Source organism: Neoarius graeffei, chromosome 15, assembly GCF_027579695.1.
Source record: "Neoarius graeffei isolate fNeoGra1 chromosome 15, fNeoGra1.pri, whole genome shotgun sequence".
Taxonomy (NCBI): Eukaryota; Metazoa; Chordata; class Actinopteri; order Siluriformes; family Ariidae; genus Neoarius; species Neoarius graeffei.
The window spans coordinates 39,047,418-39,064,471 of record NC_083583.1 but is presented as its reverse complement, the minus strand read 5'-3'; the positions used below and the strand labels follow the sequence as shown (position 1 = coordinate 39,064,471).

The window sequence follows — 17,054 nt, the reverse complement described above, 5'->3', positions numbered from 1 at the left end:
ACAGCGCTAACCACTACACCACCATATTATTATTATATGTCCCATCATATACTTGTACAGAGGATGAAGCCACCAGCTGATGACTGTGTAATAATTCATTATTTGTAATGTGATGATGCAGAGTCTGACCATATGGAAATGAAAGTTTTCAAAGCTGTGTATAGCTGGTGCAAGACTAAATTTCTTAATCTGTTTAATTACTCGACTGAATGCATGGGAGCACGCGCTGTTGCGTCTTGGTCATGCCACTGTACCAGTATTAAACATATACCACTTTTAGGATCCTTAAGGTCTGTGATGGGCTGCACTGACACACTGTTTAATACAGTACGGTTTGGGAATGCAGCCCATGACTTCATCACGTCGCCAAAAAGGGGCGGGGTCGTGGGAGGAACAGAAGAAGGACAGGAGAGAGAGAGAGAGGTGGGGTGCGTGCGCGTGTGTGTGCGTGTGTGCGCGCGCGCGCATGACATCACCCTCCTCTTTCCCACCGGCGGCTTTAGGAGGAGCGCCAGTCCTGCCATACACTCGCGCGCGCGCGCACACGCACGCACGCACGCGCACACACACGCTCGCACGCGCACACTCACGCGCATACGCGCGCACACACACACACACACACCAAGTCGCGCGACTACGCTACCGGGGGATTTAAACCTGTATTTACCGCTCGGATCTCGGAAACGCATCCATACGGGATTATTATTATTATTATTATTATTATTATTATTATTAGTCGTAGTAGTAGTAGTATATATTTATATTTGAAGATGTGACGGGGGTTTTGCGCGTGCACGAGGAAAAGGAGCGGTGCCATTTCATTTAGGAGTAAAATTTAAATAAATAAATAAATAAATAAGGTAAGAACAAGTTACGAATGCTGAGAGTAAAATAAGTAAAACTGGGCAGTGAAGTGCATTGAGTGCACTTGGATTTTGAAAGAGATGTAGGGGTTATTTGAATGTGCATGCAGAACATCTTCATTTTTCTGTGATCTGTCAGGACTTTGTTTGTGACTCAGATGCTTTGGCTTTCATCAGTTTCTTTCCTTTACTGTGCACCATAATGTGCGTGTTTCACGTGCATCCTGTGCTCGACGTGCTGTCCAGCGTGTAAGATGCTCTTTCATGTTGTGATAAATGCGCACAGACCCGGTCTCAGACCCTTTCCTCGATAGATGTCGGCTGTTTCAAGTCATTAAAATCAAGCCTGCATGGCATCTAGGAAAATACGACATGGTGTAAAGTGCATACAGTGTTGATTTGGTGTGTGTTTTGGAATATGAAGCTGGAGGAAACAGACGTTGAAGGATCTCAGCAGTGTCTCTCAGGCTGTGCGCTTTCCAAGCGCTTTATACTTTCCCATGAAGTTGATTCGAAATCACAACCTTCTTACCTTCTCTGACTGACAGCTCTGAATTTACACCGTATAACATGGCACGGAGTTAAGGCGACCACGAACACTGTGAGGTTTGTTTGTTTATTTATTTATTTATTTATGTGTTTATTTGTTTTTCTTGGACAGATCCTGCGTGTCAGCAAATGAGACTCGAAAAAGTCTGTCAGTTTCGTCTTTGGAACTTTGGAAATCTGATGTTAGATGGAGATTATTTAAAGACTTTTGCTTCGTCCTAGTGGTGGACGTGTGATTATAGCCCACACACACACACACACACACACACACTGAACGTCCACAATCACGTACAGCGGATCCCGGACGCTTCAAGAGCCAAGACTGGAGACTAAAACCACATCAGGAAATGTGCTATTGTGAGATTTGCGCATTATCCCTGATGCATCTCAGCATCCTGCACTGAAATCATAGCTCTATTTGTGTGCTATATGTGCGCGTGTGCCAAATTTTGGGCATAAATCATTCCCGTTAAAGTTCCTATCGCTTTCGATCGCGCATTTCAGAAGGTGTGGTATTATTTATCCAGTATGAACGAAGTATTTCCGTTTAAATTTGTAATGACGTAAATAAAAGTTACAGCTTTATCTTTGCGCTGGGTCGCAGAGCGCGCGCGTTTATCTTCGAAATCCCATAAATTCCTCATTACATCACATTCTTCATTTGCACCATATAGGTTGACTGTTGTGTTGTTGTTGTTGATGATGATCACTGGCAAACATTTTTGTTTTATTCTCCAAAATTCATCCAACTCCTGATTGCGGTCTTGGCGCCCGCCAGCAGGATTCAGCGCACTGTTTCAAGCTGATACATCAACCGGGTTGCCAGATTGTATCCCTTTTATCAAGTCCGCCACGGTTTGAAGACCATCCAACTTACCCAGGTTCTGCATATTTATGTTCCCCCTCCGACTTGAACCGATCAGTCACCTCATGAATAACCTTTCCTGAGGGAAGTGTGTTTGTTATAGGGGAAATAATGTGCTTCTCCATGACCACGAAACTGAATGATAAATCATCCTTCAGACGATATGAATTATGTCATAACTAAATAACATCTACTGTGTCTGGAGGCTACGTGAAATTTGGCAACCCTTTTTATCCGATTAGCCTGTATTCAACCAACATTTCTGTCTGTCATACACAAGGAAATTTAACTACATGTACATTTTAAAATTAAATTTTAATTATGATGGATACCTGAGACTAAATGAAAACCTATATTATAATTCATTATAAACCACAATGTGTAGCTAAATGTATGGTTGTTTTTTAGATATAGCCAACCTCATCCATCCATTATCTCTAGCCGCTTTATCCTGTTCTACACGGTCGCAGGCAAGCTGGAGCCTATCCCAGCTGACTACGGGCGAAAGGCGGGGTACACCCTGGACAAGTCGCCAGGTCATCACAGGGCCGACACATAGACACAGACAACCATTCACACTCACATTCACACCTACGGTCAATTTAGAGTCACCAGTTAACCTAACCTGCATGTCTTTGGACTGTGGGGGAAACCGGAGCACCCGGAGGAAACCCACGCGGACACGGAGAGAACGTGCAAACTCCACACAGAAAGGCCCTCACCGGCCGCTGGGCTCGAACCCAGATCCTTCTTGCTGTGAGGCGACAGTGCTGACCACTACACCACTGTGCCGCTAGCTAACCTCATACAGTGGTGCTTGAAAGTTTGTGAACCCTTTAGAATTTTCTATATTTCTGCATAAATATGACCGAAAACATCATCAGATTTTCACACAAGGCCTAAAAGTAGATAAAGAGAACCCAGTTAAACAAATCAGACAAAAATATTATACTTGGCCATTTATTTACTGAGGAAAATGATCCAATATTACACGTGTGAGTGGCAAAAGTATGTGAACCTCTAGGATTAGCAGTTAATTTGAAGGTGAAATTAGAGTCAGGTGTTTTCAATCAATGGGATGGCAATCAGGCGTGAGTGGGCACCCTGTTTTATTTAAAGAACAGGGATCTATCAAAGTCTGATCTTCACAACACATGTTTGTGGAAGTGTATCATGGCACGAACAAAGGAGATTTCTGAGGACCTCAGAAAAGGCTGGAAAAGGTTACAAAACCATCTCTAAAGAGTTTGGACTCCACCAATCCACAGTCAGACAGATTGTGTACAAATGGAGGAAATTTAAGACCATTGTTACCCTCCCCAGGAGTGGTTGACCAACAAAGATCACTCCAAGAGCATTCCAAACTTTCAAGCACCACTGTGTATAAAAAAAAAATCTCCTTCTCACCCCCAGCGGGGGGGGTGGTATCCATGTCATCCTCAAGCTCGGGTCCTCTACCAGAGGCCTGGGAGTTTGTTAATTTATAATAATTATATTTATAAATTTTATAATTATAAATATTTATAAAATATTTATAAATTATAATTATAATTTATAATAATTATATATATATGCATGCATGCAGGGTTAGTCAAATTATTTGAACACCAATGGATTATTTTTCTCCTGAATGTGTGGTACGCCGTGGCCGCTGCCGGCGTAATTGGGCCCTACTTTTTTTTGACACCCCGACAGTGACGTCATATGTCTACTTACAGATTGTGCAGCAGTACGCCATTGATGAACTTCCACTACAGATCCGTTGGTTTCTACCTTTTAAGTGTTAACATAATTTTGACTAGTCCTGTATATTAGCTGAGAATTAAATAACCCATTAAAGCTGAAACCCATCAATCTGGCAACCTGAACTGTTCTGTAGCCTGGATGCTTTCGGGTAACTCGGGTTCTCTCTCATGGCCGGTGAAGTGAATTGTGGAGAAATTAGAGCTAAATGACTAGAATGAGGTTTAAGATTAAACTATCAACCACCCTAGGAAAAGAAATGAACAGTTTTCTGAATTCTTCTTCCGAGTGAACAGCACAATGACCACATCAACAGCAGGAAGTGGGCGATATAACACCCTACAGTTACAGAGGCTACACCCGGGCCCCGTGGGTTATTTCTGTAAACTTTGTGTTATGTATTTGTTTCACACTTTGTAGAGGTATTATGTAATATTTCAGATGGATATTATAATAACGTACTCCAGCATATCCTACTGTGTGTAGGTTATTCCTAAGGAGTGAAGTTCCCTGCCCAATGCGGTTTGTTGGTTTGAGACACAGCCATATGGCCAGTGTGACTGTTGGTGTGTGAAATGGCTGTGCATGCGCACTACAGAACTATTTCTGGCACCGTGTTAAATACGGTTGACTGCGGTTTGGGATATAGCCATGAGAATGGAATGTAAATTTGGCGTCACAACCATTCAAGTAAACGGCCTCTTTGCTGTCAGGATGGCGCATGCGCAGTATTGTTTGATCTCAGATAGTTGGAGCATCAGGTTGAATGGGTATGGATTAGTCACGTGTTTGTGATGACCTTTATATCTCACAGATCAACATTCAACACATTATACACAAGTTTGTCTTACTATCCTTTCAAGGGCCTTCCATTCACATAATTATTAATTTAGCTAATTAATGTTATGCTACACTAACCTTAAAGGATAAGGCAACTTTTGTACAAAATCACCACAAATAGATAGATAAATATATAAAGTAATCGATCATGGAATTTATAGAGAAAGAACAGACCGCATAACAGTATCTTTTAACTTTTAATAATATGGGCTTGCGCTGAGCTCAGCGAAGATGCGTTCCGCCATATTGATCTACTGCGTGACGTCATGCGGCCCACCACTGAAAAGAACTCTTCAGTGCTTCATGGTAATAAGGTAAAAAACCAGTACAATCGCTTCTTCAAAGTTTCACCAAATGGTTTTATTTATGCAACTTAAAGCTTATAATACTGTATAACTTTGGTCGAGTAAAAACACGGAGCAAAAACATGGCTGAATCCTGAATGACTCCTATTTGGATTTGTCCTACCAAGCCTACTGCGCATGTGCGAAGCGGCTCGGCTCGGTTTTCCCTTTCGGGCGCTTTCGTTTTCTGTTAGAATTTGGTAAAGAAAAAAATAAATAAATATTATTTACTAGCTTACCGGGTCCATGAACATAAATCTGACAGCTGACAAGGTCAGGATATAAACGAATCGAATACAAACCACCCACCGGGACTCCTTACTGTCATCACAGTGATCTGTCTGTAAACACTGTTTTCATGGGCCCAGTGACATCACAGATCAGAGGGAGGCGCATTAACAAAATATTCTGATTGGTTTATAGTTGCCCACAATCTCAAAATGGCTGACTCCTCCAACTTCGGCTCCTCTGTGTCAATTCATGATTTCAAAGTTAAAAATATTTTTTCATGTTCGATATATAATGGAAATAATTAATGGAATTGATTACGTATACCGTATGTTTTTCTCCTATTACACACACTGTACAAAAGTTGCCTTATCCTTTAACCTCAGTAGCCAACAGCAAATATTCTGACTATGTATTATCCATCCATGATCCATCCATTATCTGTAGCCGCTTATCCTGTTCTACAGGGTCGCAGGCAAGCTGGAGCCTATCCCAGCTGACTACGGGCGAGAGGCGGGGTACACCCTGGACAAGTCGCCAGGTCATCACAGGGCTGACACAGAGACACAGACAATCATTCACACTCACATTCACACCTACGGTCAATTTAGAGCCACCAATTAACCTAACCTGCATGTCTTTGGACTGTAGGGGAAACCAGAGCACCCAGAGGAAACCCACACAGACATAGGGAGAACATGCAAACTCCACACAGAAAGGCCCTCGACAGCCACTGGGCTCGAACCCAGACCTTCTTGCTGTGAGGTGACAGCGCTAACCACTACACCACCGTGCCGCCCCACTATTTATTATTATTATTAGTAGTAGTATAGTATTTAAAATACACACTTCAGTTAAAAAAAAAGCCACATGTACCCACAAGGTCATATTCCCCATCCATGCAGGGACATTTGTTCCCCATCAAGCTATAAAAACATTCCAACATAAACACACGTGCGCACACACACACACACACACACAATGTTGTGACCTCATGAATGAACTGCAGGCTGACGTGATTCAATTCATTTACTTTTCTGCATCATGTTCATTTCACAAAGCATTTTAATTTCATCACAGACCAGGGAATTGTGTTTTCACTACAGCCTTTGCATGTTATCATCATTGCATATTATTTTCACCCCCCTGGCTGATGGAAAACAGAAATAGAGTCCACCAGGGCTTTGCATCAGGAATGATCAAACCAGCAACTCTTGAGGCTGATCAATTATCTTAATAAAGATTATCATTATGAAGCAGAATGTTATGATTGTCTTGAAGTAATAAAACAGTTTATACTGCTTAATCAATGCTACCACAATGACATGTCAGCAGTTCCTCTGATTCATTGGCTATGCATGTATTCAGCTTTATACACATGTATTCAGAAATACAAATGACATTCACAGATCAACCATAACATTAAAACCACTTGCCTCATATTGTGTAGGTTCTCCTTGTGCCACCAAAACAGCTCTTACCCATCGAGACATGGAATCCACCAGACCTCTGAAGGTGTGCTGTGGTATCTGGCCAAGATGTTAGCAGCAGATCCTTTAAGTCCTGTAAGTTGTGAGGTGGGGCCTCCATAGATCTGACTCGTTTGTCCAGCACATCCCACAGATGCTTGATCAGATGGAGATCTGGGGAATTTGGAGGCCAAGTCAACACCTTGAAATATCTGTCATCTTCCTTAAACCATTCCTGAACAATTTTTGCAGTGTGGCAGGGCGCATTATCCTGCTGAGAGAGGCTACTGCCATTAGGGAATACCACTGCCATAAAGAGGTGTAATTGGTCTGCAACAATGTTGAGGTAGGTGGTACGTGTCAAAGTAACATCCACACGAATGCCAGGACCTAAGGTTTCCCAGCAGAGCATTGTCCAGAGCATCGCACTGCCTTCACCAGCTTGCATTCTTTCCATAATTCATCCTGATGCCATCTGTTCCAAAGGTAAGCGATGCACAAGAAAAAGAAAACCTAATTCATCAAGCCAGGACACCTTCTTCCATTGCTCCATGGACCAGTTCTGATGCTCACGTGCCCATTATAGGCACTTTTCGCAGTGAACAGGGGTCACCATGGGCACTCTGATCAGTCTGTAGCTACGCAGCAAGCTCTGATGCACTGTGTGTTCTGACACCTTTCTACCATTGCCAGCATTAACTTTTTCAGCAATTTGTGCTACAGTAGCTCTTCTGTGGGATCGGACCAGATGGACTAGCCTTCGTTCCCCATGTGCATCAGTGAACTTTGGGCACCCATGGCCCTGTCGCCGGTTCACTGGTTGTCCTTCCTTGGACCACTTTTTGTACAAACTAACCACTGCATACCAGGAACACCCCACAAGACCTGCCGCTTTGGAGATGCTCAGACCCAATCATCTAACCATCACAATTTGGCCCTTTGTCAAAGTTGCCCATTTTTCCTGCTTTCAACATCAACTTCAAGAACTGACTGTTCTCTTGATGCCTAAATCCCATCCCTTGACATTTAAATGAGATAAATGTTATTTACTTCACCTCTCAGTGGTTTTCATGTTATGGCTGACTGGTATCTTTAATATATTCAGATATATTATTTGTCTTGAATTTGCTGGTTGATAAAGCGACATGAAGCTGACATTCAATATCATAAATATTATTTTCACACTTTTTCCTTCCTTTCCTAGTGAGGACTTTGAACCAATATAATTATGTAAGCAGCAATTTAATGCTATTCCTGCATTTAAATTTAACCTTAACCAAAGGAAACCTTTTGGCTGTTTTTTTTTTTTTTTTTTTAATAAAAGCATTTTTTTTTCTTAAAGGTAAGGCAAGTTTATTTATATAGCACATTTCATACACAATGGCAGTTCAATGTGCTTTACAGAAGTAAAAACAAAAACAGTCAACAATAGAGAAATAAAATTACATAAAATAATTTTATTTATATTCTAAAACAATTAATTAAAAGAATTAAAAGAAAATAATAAGAATTAAACAATAGTAAAAATAAAATAATAAAATGAAGTAGTAGTTCAAATAGGATGAAAAAAACCCCAGCAGAATAGAATAAAGAATAAAATAGAATAAAGTTAAAGTAAATTTAAAACATGCAGAGAAAGTAAAGATTATAAAAAATGTAAAGAAGACAATATTAATTATTTAACAGAAAGCATCTGAAAACAGCTTGGTCTTTAACCTAGATTTGAAGCTGCCAACAGCAGGAGCATTTTTGATGTCCTCTGGCAGTTGGTTCCATAGCTGCACTGCATAGTAGCTAAAAGCTGCTTCACCATACTTTGTTTTAACAACTGGTTTTAATAGTAAATTTTTCTGTTTTGATCTGGTAGATCCGATTGGGTTAGGCTGCTGCAACATATCAGAGAGGTAATTGGGCCCTGTACCATTTAGAGATTTGTACACCAGCAGCAATACTTTAAAGTCAATTCTGTAGCTTACTGGAAGCCAGTGAAGGGACCTTAGAATTGGAGTAATGTGCTCTGTTCTTTTTGTTCGTGTGAGAACCCTAGCCGCTGCATTTTGAACCAGCTGAAGTCGTTTGATGGTCTTTTTTGGCAGGCCTGTGAAAAGGCCATTGCAGTAATCAACCCTACTAGAGATGAAGGCATGTATTAGTTTTTCCAGATCATTTTTTGACATAAGTCCTCTTAGTTTGGAAATGTTTTTTAGGTGATAAAATGCCGTTTTAGTGATTGCTTTCATGTGACTGCCAAAGTTTAGCTCGCTGTCAATGAAAACACCAAGATTTTTAACCATTTCTTTAGTTTTAATCCCTTTTGTGTCAAGAATAGTGGTAATCCTGAGTCTTTCATCTTTTTTCCAAATAGAATTACTTCTGTTTTATCTGTGTTCAGCTGAAGAAAATTTTGTGACATCCAGCTATTGATTTGATCGATACACTGGTAGAGACATTCAAGGGGGGCATAATCATTAGGTGATAGAGCAAAATAAATTTGGGTGTCATCTGCATAGCAGTGATACAAAATTGAATTTTTATTGATAATTTGCCCAAGTGGGAGCATATAAAGTTTGAAAAGTAATGGTCCAAGAATCGACCCCTGGGGGACACCACAGGTCAAGGACATTGACGTTGAGGAACAATTTCCCAGGGTAACAAAGAAGCTTCTATCTTTTAAGTATGAATTTAACCAATTGATAACTTTACCAGTCAATCCAACCCAGTGTTCAAGTCGATATAGCAGTATGTTGTGATCAGCAGTATCAAAAGCTGCACTGAGGTCCAGTAATACCAGGACCGATGTTTTGCCTGCATCAGTATTAAGATGTATGTCATTTATAACTTTAATCAGCGCTGTTTCAGTGCTATGATTGGCACGAAATCCTGACTGAAAATTATCAAAACGGCTGTTTGATATCAAGAAGGCAGTTAATTGATTGAAGACAATTTTTTCCAGGATTTTCCCGATGAATAGTAAATTTGATATTGGCCTGTAGTTATTTAACACTGAAGGATCCAGATTATTTTTTTTAAGAAGGGGCTTTACAATGGCTTTTTTTAGGGACACAGGAACAACGCCAGTCTCCAGGGATGTATTTATAATTTGAAGCACATCTGTAATTATAAGATGAAGAACAGACTTAAAAAAGTTGGTGGGCAGAATGTCCAGTTCAGATGTTGAGGAACTGAGATTTTGTACAGTTTTTTCAAGAGTCTCATAATCAATTAAACAAAATTCTGACATTGTGTTGAAGTTATCTATCTGTGTCATTGGTGATTGCAGTTTTTCAATTTTTTGCAACTGAGATATATTATGAGAAATATTCTGCCGTATTTTATCAATTTTACCTTTGAAAAAGGATGCAAACTCATTGCCTTTATTAACTGAGAGAAGTTCAGGTGCTAATTGTGGTGGGGGATTAGTTAGCTTCTCTACTGTTGAAAATAGCACACGGGCATTGTTCATATTCCTGCTGATGATGCTGGAGAAGAAAGACTGTCTTGTTTTATGAATTTCATAATTATAATTACAAAGCATCTCTTTATGGATTTGATAATGGATGTGAAGTTTAGATTTGCGCCATTTTCTTTCAGTCTTTCTACATTCTCTCTGTCTTTCTACATTCTCTCTTTAGCAGTTTGCTAAAGCAGCTTTCCTTGTGGGGACCAGCCAGATGTACTTGCAAGGTCAAAATGCTTTGTTCTGTGTGACAGTGTTTCTGTGCTCATTTTATGGATCTGTGGCGTGGTGTTCTGAATGTCGTTGCTCAGTCTTATTGCGGCTGTGCAGGTTGTGTGGGACATACCTATGTGCACTTTTTGGTGGGGCTGTGAGCAGCTACGCCACTGGAGAAACATCCTGACAGCTTTTGGGGAAATCTTTTTCTCTGTTTGTTGTTGTTGTTGTTTTTTTGTAATTGTAAAACGAGCTTGGATGTGAGAAAGGCGTTATATAAATTAATCTTTGAGGCAAAATAATTTATCAAATCAATGTGAAGACAGTTTCTGTACAGCAGGAGTGCCAGTGGTGCTTGAATGCATGCTGCAGCATAATTTATTGAGGCTTTTCCACCAAGAGCCCTCATTACTTGACAAAACTGCAAATTACTAAAGAAAAAAAACTTAATTAACAATCAGATAACAGGCAGATACAAACAAAATACTGAAGCATGACAAAACAGAATTCGTAAATTAATGAAAGATTACAGCCCAGGCCAAATAAGGAACTGACAGAAACACAAGATATAATATAAATATATAATTATATATAATTAAAGCTACATAATGTAAGATTTTCAAAACAGTCTATGTATTTTGTTCTCTAGTCTATCAAAAAAAAAAGTTTGGCAAAAGTCAGTGTTAACATCAGCCAAAACCCAGACCAGAGGATCACACGAATAGCTCACTGTCGTCCGATATAACCATGTCTGAAAAATAAAAATACAAAACAACTTACCAGCTTCTTTTGTGGTCACTTAGTCCTAAATCCGTTTTACTCTTACAGTATAATAGTGGAGACTTTCTTTATCCTGATTGGCTGAACAACCCTTCACTACTCTCAGTACATGAAGAACGCCTCAGGGGAGTAAACAGGGCTGGAGATACAGCCAATGAGTAGAGAGAAAAACAACAAAAGTCTGTGAAAATTAACTTTAATTTCAAGAGTGAGAAGATGCTGAGTCTCATAATGCATAACTTAACTGTATTCATTGTGTACCAACTGTATTCATTCATTCATCAACTCAAAAAGGGTGATGTGTGTTTACATAGCAAGCACACACCTATGTAACCGAATGTTGTAGCAATATATAAGGGAATGTTAGCTTTTTAATGTGTGCTTTGAGTCGTTGAGTTATGAATAGCTTTCTACTGCAATGTCTAGTCTACAATTAGCTCTGGAATAAAGCATACAGGTTTTTTTTTTTTTTTTTTATTTTGCATAACCTTTGTACTACTCTAAAACTGCACTTGAGCACCACCTACACTGTCAGAAACAGGGGTACAGTAGGAGTCCATTTCTGTCCCCTGAAGTACAATCTACCCTAATATACCCCCTTGGGCTCATTATTGGACCTCAAGGTAACAATGTGTACCTTTTTAAGGCCAAAAATGTGCATATATGTTCCTAAGCAGTAAAGAAAGGGTACAAATAAGTACCTTAGAGGGTACTGCGTCAGTGACAAGCCAGTGTACCCCTAAAGGCACAATAAATAAAGTAGTATACTTTATTTTCTGAGTATACTAATGCAGTCGGTGGCACGGTGGTGTAGTGGTTAGCGCTGTCACCTCACAGCAAGAAGGTCTGGGTTCGAGCCCCGTGGCCGGCGAGGGCCTTTCTGTGCGGAGTTTGCATGTTCTCCTCGTGTCCGCGTGGGTTTCCTCCGGGTGCTCCGGTTTCCCCCACAGTCTAAAGACATGCAGGTTAGGTTAACTGGTGACTCTAAATTGACCGTAGGTGTGAATGTGAGTGTGAATGGTTGTCTATGTGTCAGCCCTGTGATGACCTGGTGACTTGTCCAGGGTGTACCCCGCCTCTCGCCCGTAGTCAGCTGGGATAGGCTCCAGCTTGCCTGCGACCCTGTAGAACAGGATAAAGCGGCTAAAGATAATGAGATGAGATGAGACTAATGCAGTCTTGTTTGTTTTTGTCTCGTTAATCTTGCTGTAGTTCATCCTGATCTGATCTCTGTGACCGCTAGTGAAATGCTTCTATAGTGCTTCTATAGTTTTTTACATTAAGAATTATAATATCCGCATCAACTTGAATGAAAATGAGAATTTAAAAAGTAGAAATTTCAGAATTTCTTAGTATTTGGTACATCGCCTGTTTGTTTTACTGAAACTCGAGCTGGCATGGACTGCACAAGTTTGTGTAAAACCTACCGATTTTTGTTAAACTCAATAGCACAAATTTCCAGTTTGAAAAAAAAATCCTAGATTTTCAATGTGGTCACAGAATTTTAGACCCCACTGTGTATAATATCTGGTTGGATATGTTTAATCCTGATACCTGCTGCTACATTAAAGCCAATTAATCATATATTATTTCCATAATCTTAGAGCAATTACTGTAGCAGCACACATACCATAAAAACTGTAATAAATGTTCATAGAATGATTAGACTAGAAATAAGTTTATATATTTCATAGTTTTATTATATAGTGTTATTCAAGTAGGTTTAATAACTCTTTTCATAGCTAGGTTTAAACTTAATGTGCTTCACGGAATTCGATGCTGTAAGTATAGTGCATGAAAAACCCTGGTTGACAGTCGAATGGTGTTTACTCACCGGGTTAATTAGAGCGCAACGAAAACATGACCTGAATCAGGTATGTGAAAACACTTACAGCAAAACCAAGCAAAATAACATTCAGCAAGGGTGTGTCACAAATGTGACACACTCTTGTCCTGCTAGCATGACATGAACAACACTTCAGCCCACAGGAGAGAAAAAAATGCGAGCTGGACTTCAAGGAAATACGCAGAACCTTTATTTTTAAATACATTTCTGAGTGGATAGTATCTCCATCCTTGATTCTTGTATGCTGCATAATTGGGAATAAAAAAATATATTTTTGAGAGTTAAAATCGATCGCAAAGTTGGCATTCGAGCTGCCCCGCTGAGCCAGCCAGCCCTGAATGGGTGACGTTGGTAACTAGCATGACATGAACAACACTTCAGTCCACAGGAGAGAAAAAAATGCGAGCTGGACTTCAAGGAAATACGCAGAACCTTTATTTTTAAATACATTTCTGAGTGGATAGTATCTCCATCCTTGACTCTTGTATGCTGCATAATTGGGAATAAAAAATATATATTTTTGAGATTTAAAATCGATCGCAAAGTTGGCATTCGAGCTGCCCCGCTGAGCCAGCCAGCCCTGAATGGGTGACGTCGGTAACTGGTTTTAAAGCCGAGGCCTTTGACAGCTATAGACCAAAGCCAGGCTCGGCAGGCGAGAGTGGTTGCAATGGCTTCTTCGTTCAGATTTATTGGCAATTCTTCGGATTCCTCAGATAGTAATACATCTGACTGTGATAGTCCTGAAATTGGAGTGTGTGTACATGCTGCTGCTATACACGTAGAACCGTATCAGTTTGAACCATCGGAAAGTGAATCCGATAGTAACATGTTGGCCATGGAGACCCCCACCTTACGAAATAAAGCCAGAGAGCAAAGCCGTCTAGAGAATTGGATGGAATTGAACTGACAGTCTCATGTGACTCTCATTAAAACAGGATAGGCGTTATAACTTATGCAACATACATGTACATGCATGCATTTTCACTGATAAAACGTAAAAGGCTAATTAAATAATCAGATGAGCTGAGACCATCACATTCTGAAGCAAATTAAATAATCTTATACCGGTAACTTAAACACACAATACAAGTTACATGTATTAATCTAAATGCAGGTAAACAACAAGTGTTGTTGTTGTTGTTGTTGTTGTTATGTAGCCAAATGAGAATCACATCATACCCGTCTGTGTTCTCGCTTCTTGAAGGCTGAGCTTGTGACAGATTGTTTTGAAACAATTTGACTTTCAGTTCTTTGCTCAGTTCTTCGTTCATTCACTTCTTCCACGTAAGGGTGAGATATTGCTGCTGAGGCAAGCATATCCAGCGGGGGGAAAAGCATATCCAGCGGAAAAAAGAAGGCTATTCAGTGGAGAAAGCTGACAACTTGTCCACTCATTCTCCATTTTCTCCATACTGAGTACTCCACCATTACTGCTTGGCTCACACTCCAGGAGAACTGGTGCAACTGAACTTACTTTCCTTTTCTTGTAGTTTTCTTTTGCTTAATTGTTGGTACTGCACCCTCTTTCAATACGGGCTTATAGCCAATGCTCCTCAACAGATCAGAGGTCTCGTACGAGTCATCAGTAAAATGTGCCCGTGAATTTCTTGCAAAACATGTCCAAATCTTGCAGTTTGAACATTCTTGGGCCATGAATGCAATGTAAATCCACCTTCTGTTGTGTTGCTGCACCCACCAGCAACATATCTACGTGGCATGGCGATAAATTAACTCAAAATGGAAGATCGAAGTTGCAGTCAGCTCTGTGTTTTAGTATAGCGAAAATGGCGATGAGACCGAGAGCCTTCCTGCCGTGACGTCACAGATGTCAAGGTCATTCACTCAGACCGCTACCTATATGAAACATTTTAATCATAAAAATGACTATATTAGATGTATAAAACTATTCCTATGCCATTCTATTAATCAGACCCTCCAGGATTTCGCGATGTTGCGATTTGCAACTTCAACGCAAATTCAACCAATCCCCACGAATTCAGGGCGGTGTTGCAATTATATCCAATCACCGCAACTTTCCCGCAAATTTGACCAATCGTTGGCGTCGTCTTGAGGTGACGTCGACAAACTACCTTCCGCCTTACTTCCGTGTATACGTTCAAGAGAAGCAGCATGTGCGAGTCAGTGTTTATGTAGGCTTAAATTCCTGAAAGCGTGTTATGTTTACAGTGAAGGACTGTGTGCACTTTACATTATTTTTTTACTTAATACAAGAAATTAATGGATGCCAACATTTTTGCCAAAATGGTATTTTATTTTCCATTGTTTAATGCATTCAGCATCATACTGTGAGATTCTGTTCAAAATTTTTTTTTCTTCTATGAAGCCTGAGCCATTTATTTTATTAGTTTATAATTATTGTTTAATTTAGTCTTCAGGAGAGACTGCCTGCACACAGTACTAGTATTAATAGTTTTTTTTTCTTACATGAAAGATGAGGCATTTATATTATATTTTAAGGTAACTTCATGTTGTGCTGTGAGGTTCTATGCACTTTAACTTTTGAACCAACAGGTGCATTTGGATAAGTAAAGCCTATTTTTCTGCATTTTTGTAGTCCTGGTAATCTTTTATATTGGTAAAGTTGTTTATAGGACCATTTCTCAGTGTCTTTGTTTTTTAATCAATAGTTTTTCAGTAATAACTTAATATTTAACATATCACTCAATTTTAATCACAAAAAGAGAAAATCGCAACAATTTCTCGCAACTTTCACTTCCTCCCGCAATGTAATCGCAACAAAAACCTAAAAAACACCGCAACTTTCATCGCAATTTTTTGGAAACCCCCCCGCAACATCAGACATTTTAGCCCGCAACAATCACAAAAAAGGCCCGCGAAATCCTGGGGGGACTGATTAATGCTTAAAACTATTCCTATGCCATTCTTGAGGTCTCAAGGCATTTATAAACATAAAGTGAGGCCATGGTTCTGCGTATTTGCTTTAAACATGTGAGTGCAGCTTACAGCCAAAGCATTTGCCATAGACCTATTGTCTTTCTGTTGATGGTGCCAACAGAATGTGTTACATTAAAAACTCTTTTAGAAGAGAATAATAACAATAATCCTATCATCAATAAATAATGCTCATTAGTCAGTTAAATATACTCATTAGCATAACCAACATATGTTATTATATTCTGTTAGCTACCACTTTTTAGCAAGAACATGAGCAGCACAATGTAGATTTTGGTAGTCAAGCTAATCAAGCTATCATTTGTGCTCCCTTGAGTGGTCATAGAAGAAGAAGAAGAAGAAGAAGAAGAAGAAGCAGAAAACAAACTCTGAAATGATGTTGAGAGGTCATAATATCCCTGCACAGCAAGAAGCTCCTGCTTTGGTTCCGTGCCTCTCTTACACTCTCCTCCCTGTTCTCACTTATATGTGCTTGTAACTGTTTGTAAAGGTCATAACGAACAGAACACAGAGAGGGAGAAAGACAAGGCATAATCTCCTGCTGGTCACTGCTTCATTTAGGTCTCTTGGCGAGACACTTAAATGAGAGAAAAGCTGCAGGGTAGGGTTGTGCCCTACAGCCCCTGGGGTCATGACTCCAAAGGTCGCGTCTCGTCTCGACAGCTCGGTTGGAGTCTGGCATGGTTTTTGGGCGACACAGGAGGATGAAATTTGTTCACTCCTTTTATTGAGCTGTCGTCTAGTGGGCCTTTACTCACTCACCTAATGAGCATGAATGATTCATCACTCATCTTCACTTTCCTCATGTATTATGCAGAATAAGGAGAGAAGGATATGACTTTTGGGGGGGGGGGGTTTGAGACTCAGGAGGAAGGTTAGGATGAAGCAAGTCAATGTGTCAGAAAAGGCTTGAGAGT

At 40.0% G+C, this 17,054-nt stretch overlaps 1 protein-coding gene across 10 annotated transcripts in view; it reads left to right on the top strand.

Annotated features, from left to right (window-relative positions):
- Positions 1-605: 605 nt before the first annotated feature.
- Positions 606-17,054, top strand: part of ptprsa (protein tyrosine phosphatase receptor type Sa) — a 513,824-nt gene continuing 497,375 nt past the window's right edge. For 9 of the 10 annotated variants that reach the window (XM_060941290.1, XM_060941298.1, XM_060941295.1 and 6 more), the window contains exon 1: positions 606-860. The gene's annotated coding sequence lies outside the window, so the exon portion shown is untranslated. Of the gene's footprint in view, positions 861-1,338; positions 1,470-17,054 lie in introns of those variants that run through there. The other variant, XM_060941286.1, reaches the window with a different exon arrangement.